Raw genomic sequence first — 13,668 nt, forward strand, 5'->3', positions numbered from 1 at the left:
CAAACCTTCAATGCAGGTAAGCTGTATGCATCTATTTCATCACATACCAGTCTCCTGCCAATCTTAAATTTCTGGCAATACGGGAAATCGAACCCGTGCCCCCGGGGATGACAGCTCATTGTGCTAACCGTTACGCTACGAGATGGACATAGGGGCAGCCACTTACTCCATCCATTCTTATTTCCTTTTTCTTCGAGAATGGATGAAAAGCGATGTCTACAGAAGAACACTTGAGTGGTCATTGCGAAGTTCTGTCCTCATGCAAGAACCTCACGGCGATCTCCGTCGAGCTACACGTACTATTACCAAAACGCCTTCAGGTAAATAAATAAATAAATAAATAAATAAATAAATAAATAAATAAATAAATAAATAAATAAATAAATAAATAAATAAATAAATAAATAAATAAATAAATAAATAAATAAATAAATAAATCAATAAATCAATCAATCAATCAATCAATCAATCAATAAATAAATAAATAAATAAATAAATGCTTCACTTAGTATTTTGTATTGAACGATTGCACATTATGTAAGCTTTTTCGTGAGTCTTAAATGATACACATCTTCCACATGTGTATATGATCATCTGCACTTGAAATTTTTCATCCTCCTGCCTTCCGAAATATTTACTATTCCTCTTGAGGTGCCATGTATACAATGATTTGACCAGAGAAGCTCTATTCTGATACCCGATCGTGTCGAATGTGTTCAGGTCGGTATTGCACTTAGAAACCTTATGATGAGTTGTCCAACGATATCATTTTCCGAATAGAAGGCCGTTCAAATTAAAGATTTACTGTTATTTACGGCCGGCAAACGTTATCAATGAAATATGGTGGATGATAGATAAATACAATTTCGTCTGCCTCACAACAGGTTGAGAATGACACCAATACGATAGCCAGAGTGTGAATTTTCTGTAATTAACAGATCGATATCTGCACGATGCAAGCGTGTTCACAGTGATACGAGGCAAGCGAATTAGATAGCAGTTGGCAGCAGATGGTCTGAGTAACTTCTAGTTGCAATATCAGTTATCCAGCGTAGAATGGGGCTATGAGATTCATCACTTCGTAGAAATGAAAGTAGACTAATGGCATTATACATGCCTGCGTATGTGAGATTTTATAAATTTCTAAACGTCTGAAGTTATTTCAATCAAAGGGGAACTTAGGAGACAAACATGTGCCGTAGTTCATGTTGTCACCGTGTGATGTTTGGGACATCACTGAATGTTTTTAATTATTGAACTATATATTTAATTGATAATATGTATATATTTAATCACTGATAGGTCATTTTAAATTAATATGTATATATATAGGGCTTTTATCATCCATTTCAATCATCATTTCATTTCTTTGTATCGCGGCTATAACGTATTCTGAACGAACAAATTATTGGGTAAAGTATTTCAACATCACGCATATTTATAACTTGCAGTAAATTTTCCAATAGCCGTTGTGAGGTGACCAGAGTCAGCAGGCTAATTTCAGCCCAGTTCCAGGAAAATTACGTCATCGAGGTTACGAGAGATATTACCCTCTCCACCTCATGAGAAGACAGTTGATACATTATTAACACCCACTTTTCAAACTCAGCTTCGAGACGCTTTATTTCAGCGGGAAAGTTCAGCCTATGTGAATGAACGTAATGAAGCAACGTGATGGATGCACAGCTATACAAGGGAGAAGGGATGAGACCTCGAATCTTACTGGACCATGTGATATGGCTGATGGAAGGAGACTTGTGAACCGATATATACCACCGACAAGGGCTGGAGAGGACACTAACACTCTCATTCAGACTCACATTCAGATTCACATTCGGAGATTCGGACATTCTGATTCTGATTCTCACGCTTGGAAGATACTCTTACTACGATTCTACGTCTACACATCGGAGAAGATTTTAACTTAGTTCACTTCGCATCTGAGTATATTCTACTCAAAAGTTACTCTCATTGGGACTTGTTATCTCAATGACGAGAGGTAGTCAACGGGAGACCGGTTCTGACTGGTATAGGGGAGGAGAGCTTTTATTATGAATTTAGCTACGGTACTGTTCCGTAATCCGGAAGAATACGAAAGTATTCTCTCCATGAACATAACCCATGGTGGTTTTGCACTTAAAATTAGGACTCATTACGACTTTATATAAAGAGTACAATAGGAAGTGTTAAAGACAGGAAATGTGGATGTAGGACTGGAACCCAACAACAGATGAGGCAGCCTGTACGAGAGATCCACCCATCTTCAGCTTCAAGACAACAGAGTCTACATTTGGTGAGCTTATGGCATAAGTTACTGCAAGTCTTCGCGCAACAGTTCATTTTTAAAATTAATTTCATTCAATTTTCTTTTGCTTCCGTAAGTTCAGATTTCGTTAATACGCCGTTACGTCACGTTTTTCATCTTAATAAATAGCTGCCTTAATTTGTATTTTACGAAATGATTATTAATGATTCTTAAATTCCAAGTTAGTGTACTTAATGATTTGTGTTCCGTTCACCCCACCCCTGGGAGTTTTTTGAGTCTCATAACGTATTTTTATTTATTATTATTATTAATTATCTACTTTTGTTTTCAAGCCATAAGCTTGAAGACTGGCGCCCTTGAGATACTGTTTCTGGAGAAACAATGACATATCATTTATTTATTTTAATATTAAAGTGACCCGCCACGTTATAAATTTGTCATACATCTGTGGGCAAAGTGGGTACGTCACAACCGCACTAACGAGAACAAAATGGGGGGATTCTTTTTAAGAGGTAAACTACAAAATGATCAAAATGGTGATACCCCATTTCTTAAACAAGTGAACCATCCATCAGATTTTAACAATAACCTATATATCTCCGGTGATACATAGTGTTAACCAGAGCTTGTCCGACTCGTTGTCAGAATGGTCAGCGCACTGGCCTTCGAATCAGGGGGTCCCGGGTTCGATTCCCTGCTGGGTAGGGGATTTTAACCTTCATGGTTTAATTCCAGTGGCTCGGGGGCTGGGTGTTTGTGCTGTACCCAACATCCTTGCAACTCACACAACACGCATAACACTATCCTCCACCACAACAACACGCAGTTACCTACACATGCCATTATTATTATTATTATTATTATTATTATTATTATTATTAACCAGAGCTTTCCTTCTGCTGGTTGCAACGGTACGCAGGGGCTTAGAATGGGCAATTTAAATTATTCTAATCATTCAGAACAGTAATAAACAAGAAGAAATTAAGGCTAATAATCGCCAGCCTTCGACGAGAACAAGGTAGCCTAGATGAATATGATAATCCTCTGGATTTGACTTTTAGTTCCTTGGAAGGAACATTCCGTACAAATAAAACAAGTCCTATGTAGAGCACTAGATTAGAAGAAATGCGAAATACACTGAGTGGCCAAGAGTCATGGGAAGACACTGAGTGTGATATTAATAACAAGTTGCTCCATCGTGAGTCTTCAAAACGGCAGCAGTATGGCGAGGCATCAACTCTACAAGGTGCTGAAATCGTTCTGGAGGGATCTGAACCCATGCATCTTGCACTGTTACCGACAATTGGTCTTGTGTAGTTGGTGGGGGGTTCATGGAGCGTCCACCAGCATCAAAAGCATCTTATAAATGCTCAGCTGGATTAAGATCGACGGATATGGAGGGCCAATCCATGGTCGTAACTTCACTGGAGTGCTCCTCCAACCAACTGCTTGCCATCACAGAACACTGACAAGGCGCAATGTCCTGCTGAGACGTGACATCACCGTCAGGATATTCCAGGGTCAGAAAGGGATGCAGATGGTCTGAAAGAATGTCCACATAACGCGCACCTGTCAGCGCTCCCTGCAGCTGGAAAATGGTTCCTAATAGCGACCATGAGAACGCCGCCCAGACCTGAACTGTGCCACCTCCCCACTGGACACAACCTTGTTGACACGCAGGATCCACAGCTTCATGGGGCATACGCCACACTCTCACACACCCATCAGTTCAATACAACTGGAAATCGGGATTCTTCGGACCCTCCACTGTTCCATGGTCCATTGCTGAAGTTCGCGGGCCCATGCACGTCGTTGAGCTCTGTGTCGAGGTGTCATCAAAGGGACGCGAGTTGGTCGTCGGCTGGTGAAGTCTATGCGGTGCAGTTGCCTCCTTATAGTCCTGATAGAAATGGGTTGCTGACTCCCAACATTCAACTGGGTGGTGATCTGACTCACAGTAGCCCGTCGAACGCCCACTACGGTTCTTCAGTGGCGACATGATATCCGTTCGTTAAACACCTGTGGTCTTCCCGTGCGGCGGTTTACGCGGGTGGTAACAATCCCTCCGCGATATGGAAGATCAGCCCTCGACAATGTTGACCACGGAAACCCGAATTCGCGTGTAATTTCCGCAATGTTCTGACCCATGCGCCGTGCGCCGATGATCATCCAACGTCAAAGTCTGTTAACTCGTGACGTGTTGCCATCTTCATGACACTGATATTTGTGACAGAATGCTCAGATACGTCGCAGCTAACCGCAACACTCAGGGGGTCATAAAATGGGACACCCCTTCCCGTGAATTTTGGCTACTTATTGTATGCATTAACAATGATTGTTGATTTAACGGGCAAACAAAGACATTCTTGGTTGTTAGGGCGATTATCTAAAGTCAGTTCAAAGATCGCGATTGTAGTTTAAGGGTGCAAAGAACCGCAATTATTCATTATGATTCATCAGTTCCATTGGAAGAGGAAAATAACGCTATCATAAACCCTAAGAGGCATTCTAAATGATTTTTTTACAAGTTGTTTTACGTCGCACCGACACAGATACGTCTTATGGCGACCACGGGACAGGAACGCGCTAGGAGTGGGAAGGAAGCAGCCGTGGACTTAACTAAGGCACAGCCCCAGCATTTGCCTGGTGTGAAAATGGGAAACCACGGAAAACGATCTTCAAGGCTGCCGACAGTGTGGTTCGAACCCACTATCTCCAGAATACTGGATACTGGCCGCACTTAAGCAACTGCAGCTATCAAGCTCGGATATTCTAAATGAAAAAGAATGGATTTTAAGCTTTATTGACGAGGAACAGTACTGTACGTTGGTGAGGTGTTATAGAACAAATCACAATGAGAGGATTAGCAGTAGAGTTCGTGAAAATTGTAACACGGACATCGCAAATAATTCAATTATACTGTACTGTATACTCTCAAACGCCCAAAATCATACGCGTGCAAATCGAGGCGCAGGGACTCCGTGCACAGTGCATCGGTACGATTGGGCTCAACTCGGCATGACTCGGATGGTGTAGCGTGCTGAGAGCGACGAAGCGTTCGGTGATAGGCGGCTTGTTTATCAGCGAAATAGATAAGCGCAAGACAACAACATAATAATCGAGCAACCTGTTTCGAAGGAAGCAAAGACTTCCGAAAGTCCATTTCAATCAAACTGGGAAATTTCGTATTTTTTGTCAGTCGTGACGGTAAATCAAATGCTTAATGCGTGGGGCAATGATTATGTGATAAGTTAATAAAACAGATCTATTTCCTAAAACAAAGGCTTTGCTCAAATTCTACGAGAATTTGTCGAAGAAAGATTTTCCTAAGCTGCATCGAGGAGCAGGTAAGATTACAGTATTTCTATGTTTGGTTCCACATGCATACGTGAAAGGTATTTTTTTTTCTGTTTTGACTTGTACGAAAACTAGACTGCGTGTTGAGTAGGCCTATTTCTGATTGCAATGTAAAGAAGGCTCTCAGAATTGCTGTCATCCGGTCCCTTGTTCCAGGCATAACTGGTATCATTGCAACGATAAAGGAAAAGAAGAGCTGGAGAAGATAAATTTTCTGCCCAAACCAAATTGAAAGAGTGCTTTAACACCGCAACATTGTCCCATACAACAGTGTCACCGCTCACCACACATAAACGTTTCGCAGTGAGGGAAGAATCAGCGGGGAAGGCGGAAAAGGCGAAGACAGGCCGAACGGGTGAGACAGGTTTAGGGGAAGTGGAGTGGGAGTTCGCACTCTGGTCAACCTAGTGAAGTCGTCTCCTGCACATTGCGCCGTGCAGTGCATGGGCGCATGAACTCTGAGAGGCCCTGCTGTATACTGGAAAAATGTAGTAAATGATTTTTGCACAAATTTTATTACGTACAATTTCTCGATATCCTATAGCAACTACCAACGAATACTGCCTATCAAATAGCTACGCCTCTTTATACCGTACTAATTAAACAACGCTTAGCCTAGTTCACAATCCAGCTATTCCGAACTACTGAGATTTCAGAATTTTTTAAAGTTGATTTCCGGTGATGTCGTAACAAACAAATGGACGGGAAAAATAACAGCTTTATGTATTCTTAATTTTGTCCACCTAATCAGAGTTAAAAATGAAGTATGCTGCAAAAATTTGAAGTGTACAGTTAAAACTGGGCTAGTTTTAAATACTCACATTAAATATGAAGACGAAAGAATTATCATAAGCTGTTTGAATCACTTTGTTTTGATCTGAACGTTAGCTAGCCAAATTTTCTGAGATGTTCCATTTTAACTCTTTAGACATTCAGGTTAATGGCAATTTTCTAGCGGTTGCACATGCGCCCTTTCTAATTTTAGCAATAATAATAATAATAATAATAATAATAAAACGAACATCTGTTGTGTGATCTCTGGTATAAAAAATATTTATTTTTCTGGTAAATACCAAATATGTCACCTGAGATCTATTACGTTTAAACATCGTACTAAATGGAGTAACGAATGGACATTCTGCCACCCGTACAAAGTCCAATTACGTGTGCGGGATGCGAACCCGCAAACTTGTAATCTGAACGACGACACTCTACCACTGCTCCACAGACAGAGTTAATAATTGTAATGTACTCAATTACTGAACACACTCAAGAAATAGCATTGTTCAGAGACAAAATATCCTAATATACCAAGCCATTAGAAGGCTGAGAAAGAAGAAAAGCACGATAGTACATTGTCAAGAATTTCAAAATGAGGAATGTTTTAAACGAATGTTATTGCTCGTTGTTTTCAGGACAGATTCCTGTGTGGCATATTGTTATATTTTGTGTTTGTACATATACTTCCACGCTTTATCTAGAGTAATTAAATATATGATTCCGACTTCATATAGGGGGATTTAGGGCGTTGAAATAGAAAAAATAATTTATTAATGTATTACTCATTGCTACTCCATTTTGATCTGATTACCTGAAACTGGAGGCACTATTTTACTGATATGATACAAACCACAATTCAATCTGCGGTGAACTAATTATGGTGAAGAACATTGAGCGAATGAGACAGACGTACACGGGTATTAACAACGAACAGTTACAAAGAAGAAACCTATAGAAGGAACAGCAACAAAAATTCTTGGAACTACAATTTGTGGAGAGGTAAAGAATCATACAACTTGATGAAATGATACTCGCTTTAGTGCCAAACAAATAACGGCAAAGTCCAAAAAGATAATGAGAGGGAATCCTACACAACCTTGAAAGGCTACATAAGGAGGCAGGAAAATCTCTCTGAAATTTAGTACAAAATCTTCGAGAAGGGAATTGGTTGGAGTTTTGAATACATTAGTTGAATTTATTGTAGATCCAACGAAATCAATGGAAAGATAAGAGGAATGCATTTTTAAATGTGAAAGGAAATGTTTCTGAAGAAGTTCCAAGAATTCATTGGGAGGGAAACTACGGTGACAATAAAATCACATTCTGAGTAGTCGAACCTCTGGTAAATAAACCACTACGATAAAGCGGCATGATATTTGACCTGAAATGCTGAAATGTAATAGGAAGTCGGCGATAAAATTGTTTCAATTGTAGTGCCTGATCTGTGTTTGTGTACATTCATTTTTTTTGTAAATGTCGCATCTTGTCCGGAACGCTCTCTTGAGTTTCTGTAGGTGAACTTTATGTGCTTCCTTTTCTTACCCTGTTGATTCTACAATTACAACAATGTATTTGAAGTGTGGAACCTGTTTTATCTGTCTGTATGTTGTGTTTAGTTTCTGAATGTTGAATCTAGTACAAATGAACTTAGTTTACTCAAATGATTCGTCTGATTGCTGTATTTTAACTGTCCGCTAATATTGCTTGGTCATCCGCGAAATCCAAGCAACTGATCTTGGCGTCATCTTTCGTTCGTCCGAATGGAGTTGCTTTCCAGTGGTTCTGAATTTTTAGTTACTTCTTCCACTCTCTAATAAATTTATCCAGGACGATATTGAAAAGGTGTGGTGACAGTCCATCGCCTTTTCGAACGTCAGTCTTAACCTCGAAAAGATATATTTCGCCGATGAATTTTACTTTTGATTTTGTGTCAGTGTGTGTTTGCTTGATGAGGATTAAATTCTTTGAGTTAAGTACTTGTTCTTCTAGGATAACAAAGAGGGACTGTCGGTCGATAGAATCGTACACCTTCTTGAAGTCAACTAACATGCAAATGATCGGGCAGTTTCTGGTTACCCTATATGTCAGTGTCATTTTCAAATTTAAGGTCTGCTGAGCGCAGGAACGTCCTGTTCAAGTTGCTCTTGCGTTCTGTGAAGTAGACATGCCTGGAGGATCTTATAATAATAATAATAATAATAATAATAATAATAATAATAATAATAATAATAATAATAATAATAATAATAATAATAATCCCAGAGGCTTTGAGAGGAAATTTAACGTATAGGCAGGTCACACCCCTTGGATGACACCAAAAAAGGCATAAAAAATATGCATCGTAAATAAAAGTAATTCATGAAAAATAAAGGAGGCAATAGGAATACTCAAAGAGAAAAAACCATCCAAACCTCAGCGGTCACGCACATCTGAAAAACTCTTCGATATTCGAGCTACTAAATTCAATAAAATTTTAGTTAAAACAACGTGTCACACTGTTTCTCAACACCTCTTAATTAATCCCACTGGGGGATACTCTGACGTAAAATACGTCTGGAATATTGGTTATTCTAAAAATTTTGGCAGCGGCTTGCCAATCGAGACAATTTTGCAGGCTATTACTTTATAACTAAAAATGAAGTCATACAAGGACACTTTAATTCATTGCTGGACATTAATTTCTTCCGAACATCATTATCGTTCATTGATTCATATTCTAATACACCTATAGACAAAGAGACTATATCCACGTAGCACTTCCCTCTCTCCGGTCAACAGAGTTATCCACCTTCCCCTACCTTTCCTACAGACATGTTTGTGTTAGCAAGCCACAGTTTAAGCCTTTGGCAGAGATTCAGTGCGCTGGAGGTAACGGACTAAATCCAGGCCCAAAGTTGGTTTTACGATAAGAACAGAAAACTTTTTCAAATTTACTGAAGTGTCAAAACAAGACTATATATTTTGTCAAATTTATTCATATCAGCAGTTCACAAACATTGCTACGTTTACACAACGTAATCAATATAGTACATGCGTACGCATAGTTGAAAGTATTTTTACAGAATCTGAGGATGTTCATGTGGAACGAAACATGTCATACTGTTACAACAGAAGGTTTTCAAGGCATAATACAGGTTCTAAGTGTTATATTTTGTGTTCCGATAGACTTTGGAATAAGGTATTCGTTAACATATTTACTTTTTCTGTAGTTCGTAATTATCGATTTATGTTGAGTTAGGATGACTTAACGTGTGATTTCCAGCGTATGCAATATAAGAGAAAGGTGGAATCCTAACCTCTCAGTTAAAAAGGATATTGAGCGCATGTTAAGAAAATTATCGAATGTTGAGAATTATACCATGATATTGTCAAAGAGATTTGAAAATACATTAGGCTAGAAGTTTAGCATAAAAAACGTTAAGATTAATAGCTGGACACGAGTAAGGTTACCCTGGGATTTCTCATTGTCCCTGTGATATCTGGTAATTTCCCACCGCATTCATTTTTAAGAAATCAAGATAGCTTTCATAGTAAGTTTAAGCCACTCCTGTAGGAAAGAGTATGCGAGCCTGCTTGATACACAGCGGCCCTGGATTCGATTCCGACCAGTCAAAGGATTGTATTTCTAAACCTGAGGATGGGAACGAGGTTCTCTCTGCCGTGTGAGACTCTGGGTTGGTAAACTCCCGCAAAATGACTGTATAAACCACTAGAAAGTTTTACTTCGTAGCCTTAAGTAGGCAATGCAAACTCCTGGAGGTATTCTGCGATTACTAAATTGTAATCTCCGAGGAATGTTGTGCAATGTGGCACTGCTCTACAATACAGACCTTCGCTAAAATTTACCAATGCAACATTTTTCTTGCCAACTATCATACTTGGGACAATCAGTGACGACTGTAGATTAGGTGCTATGAGTACATTCTAACAAACATGTCATACAAAATATGATTAATCGGCCATTAGTAGGTAATCACTTTAATACAGAACTGGTGTGGATGAAAATGCCATAGACCGAAACAATAAATTAAAATACAATTTAAATTCAGTTTATTTGCTTCCTGGAACCATAATTCTATTAATGTAGGTATGAAAATCGTTATGACGGATTCCACAATTATTTTTCATCTCCACTTATATCACGTTAACTTGCTTCGTCTAAAAAGATCCAGTCGGAAAGAAGTTTTCATCTTAATAAACGCAATGTATCGTCGCTGTTCGGGTAAACGGTCATATCCCCCAGTGTTCCTCCTATCCATTATTTTCCTCAAGTCTGGTCACTGGCAGTTTTTAAACGATATCTACAAATATATAAAATGGTAGGATGTCTCTGTGTGAATTCACTGTAAAGTGGGTTTTTTTTTTTTTTTTTTTTTTGGGAAGTTGCTTTACGTCGCACTGACACAGATATATCTTATGGCGACGATGGGACAGGAAAGGGCTAGGAGTGGGAAGGAAGCGTCCATGGCGTTAATTAAGTTACAGCCCCAGCATTTGCCTGGTGTGAAAATGGGAAACCACTATCTACCGAATACTGGATACTGGCCGCACTTAAGCGACTGCAGCTATCGAGTTCGGTGAACACTGTAAAGTTTAACATGGAATAGTTTACTCACATGGAAGGTCTCTTTTCAGTCATAATTTTTGAAACCCACAAACATAGAGAGAACTGGCTATCTTCAGATATGTATTCCGCACCAGACAAGTGAAATACTCATCAAAGTTCCCAGACTGGGGATTAATGGGTACGAAGTCTAAGACGCAATTAATCTACTTTACGATATAAATCGGCAATGAAAAGAAACACACAAGAACATATTTAGAATACAAAGTAATCACATTGATATACAAATTAACAACAATATTTAAAGGCTCTGTAAAGTAAAATTACATAACGTTTACACAAAATAAGATTTGTTGCACATGAAGCGACAATGATATCACTGTGTTCAGAATTCAAAATAACAAGCTCGTCTCACCTTTCATACCATTTACGGCTGTATGCACCACTATGATGTTTTTAGAACATGGTAGATGTACAGGATGTTTCGCGTTGTAGAGATTTCGTTTGACTCGGGAAACGTCAACAGACGTGAAATTCATTTTCACTGAAGTTTGTATTAATTTATCTCAGTCACTGTCTTTCTTGATTTTCTTTTCGACTTATTAATAACTGCTTGCGTATTGATTGTTAGGCCTGGACCATGGTTGTGATACAGTTGACTAACATTTAGAACCTTTGTTATCACTAAGTAGTTGAATCTTGCATTTATTATTATTTACACACATGTCGCCAACGGCCGTAGCCGTGTTGAAACACCGGATCCCGTGAGATCTGCGAAGTTAAGCAACATTGGACGTGGTCAGGAGTTGGATGGGTTGCCACGCGCTGTTGGTGGGGGGGGGGGGGGGGTAAGGGAATGGAGTAGCGGAAAGGAACTGGCCACCCTACCGCACGTAAAATCCGGCTCAGGAACACCTCCGCGGAGCTTTGGACCTGCCTTCGGGCAGTATAACCCTTACCTTACCTTACACACATCTCAGTCTTCAGCCCTCCCTTTCTTGTATAATTCAAATTGAACTTACATCAATAGAAACACAGTGTGGCTTAGAGTGAGGGGCACATAAGAAGGCGGGTGAGTGGGAAAGATCTGTGCAGAGCGACGCAGTTAGCCATTACTATATCACAAGACTACATTCCTGAACCCTCTCTTTCCCTCTGGTAGACTCTTCAATTATGAGGTACGAGTGACTATGAAGCAAACAAACCTGGAGTTTGTAGTTTACAATTATTCTCTCTTGCCATCCATATTTAATGCGAATACGATAAATAATCCTAATAATTGGTGTGAACTCTATAATGAACGTTATCAACAAACACCGCACGCGCCACGAAATTCACTCATGGAAGAGAAACGACCAACTGGCGCCTATTGGCTAACGATCACGTGAAACTTCTTGTCACCCCGCAGCTAGTGCACATCCGCCTTCTTATATGCTCCTCACTCTAGCATCCCAGGCACCTCTATGCCACACACACGGGAACGTGGTACATGCTGACTGCTGTAATTCAGAAACGGTTGATATCAAAACTGACAAAGGGATCGATATATCGACTTCACGAACAACGTTGCGAATGTTCGATCATCCGGATAATAATAATAATAATAATAATAATAATAATAATAATAATAATAATAATAATAATAATAATAATAATGTACGCAAATAATCCACACACCCCAATTTTAGAGAGAATATAAAATGCCTTTAATTTGTGTTATTTACAAGAAATTAATCCTACGTAATTATGCACTCCAAATTGAATAACAGTACATTAGGCTACAAGCCTATAATGGCAATAATTAAGACACGAGAAATGCGAGTTTTATAATTTCCATACGAGTGTCTTAATTACTATCATAGGCGAGTTGCATACGACTGTTAATGCTCGACGATAATTATAACTCTACTTTTTTAATATTCATTTCTGTCGAGATGATGTCGCTTGAAAGTTGAATTTACTGAACAGAGCGCATGCGCTGGGTTATTGATTTTCCGTGAGTGGATCAGAGAACTTCACAATGTCATGTGTTTCCAAAGCTTTGACAGAAGGTTACTATAATCTAGCTTTATTTCTAATACAAATTGTTTATTGTACAGTTGGTGAAGTGAATTTCCAGGAATGTGCCGTGTGGTTGTGGAATGTTCGAAGTAGAAGGTGCATTGATGTTTATATGTGTGTCCGACATGTTTGATTTTGGAAACAAGTGCGAAGCTAGGTCAAGTAGTTGTATCGTAATGAAAATCTGAACTCTGATTGGTAGAGAACCTGTATCATAATGAAAATCTGAACTCTTATTGGTGGAGAACCTGTACCATAATGGAAATTGAACTATAATGAGCATCACAATCTTCAAATGCTGTTCGGTAGGCAACCCGCTCGATCAAACTGTCGTGCGGTTTGCTTCTTTCCCCTAATATTATAAATCAGCTATGTAGTATTGCCTGTCTCTTTATGAGTGTGGCGTTTGCTATTAGCTGTATAGTAACGTGTTCTGCGAAATGTCCAGCGATTGTTCTCCTTTTTATGAAGTTCATTTTTTTCGTTTTTCCAGTCGCGAGTACAACTTTGTCTGATATCGTACTTTCTTCCTGTTGTGCGGTTTATAATGCACTCTGCATTTTCAATAGCCCTAAGGTTTCCTTTAGTCGTGAACGAGCGATTACGAGAACTTGCATCCGTACATCATATACGGTTCTCA

The sequence above is a fragment of the Anabrus simplex genome, chromosome 1, assembly GCF_040414725.1.
Source record: "Anabrus simplex isolate iqAnaSimp1 chromosome 1, ASM4041472v1, whole genome shotgun sequence".
Taxonomy (NCBI): Eukaryota; Metazoa; Arthropoda; class Insecta; order Orthoptera; family Tettigoniidae; genus Anabrus; species Anabrus simplex.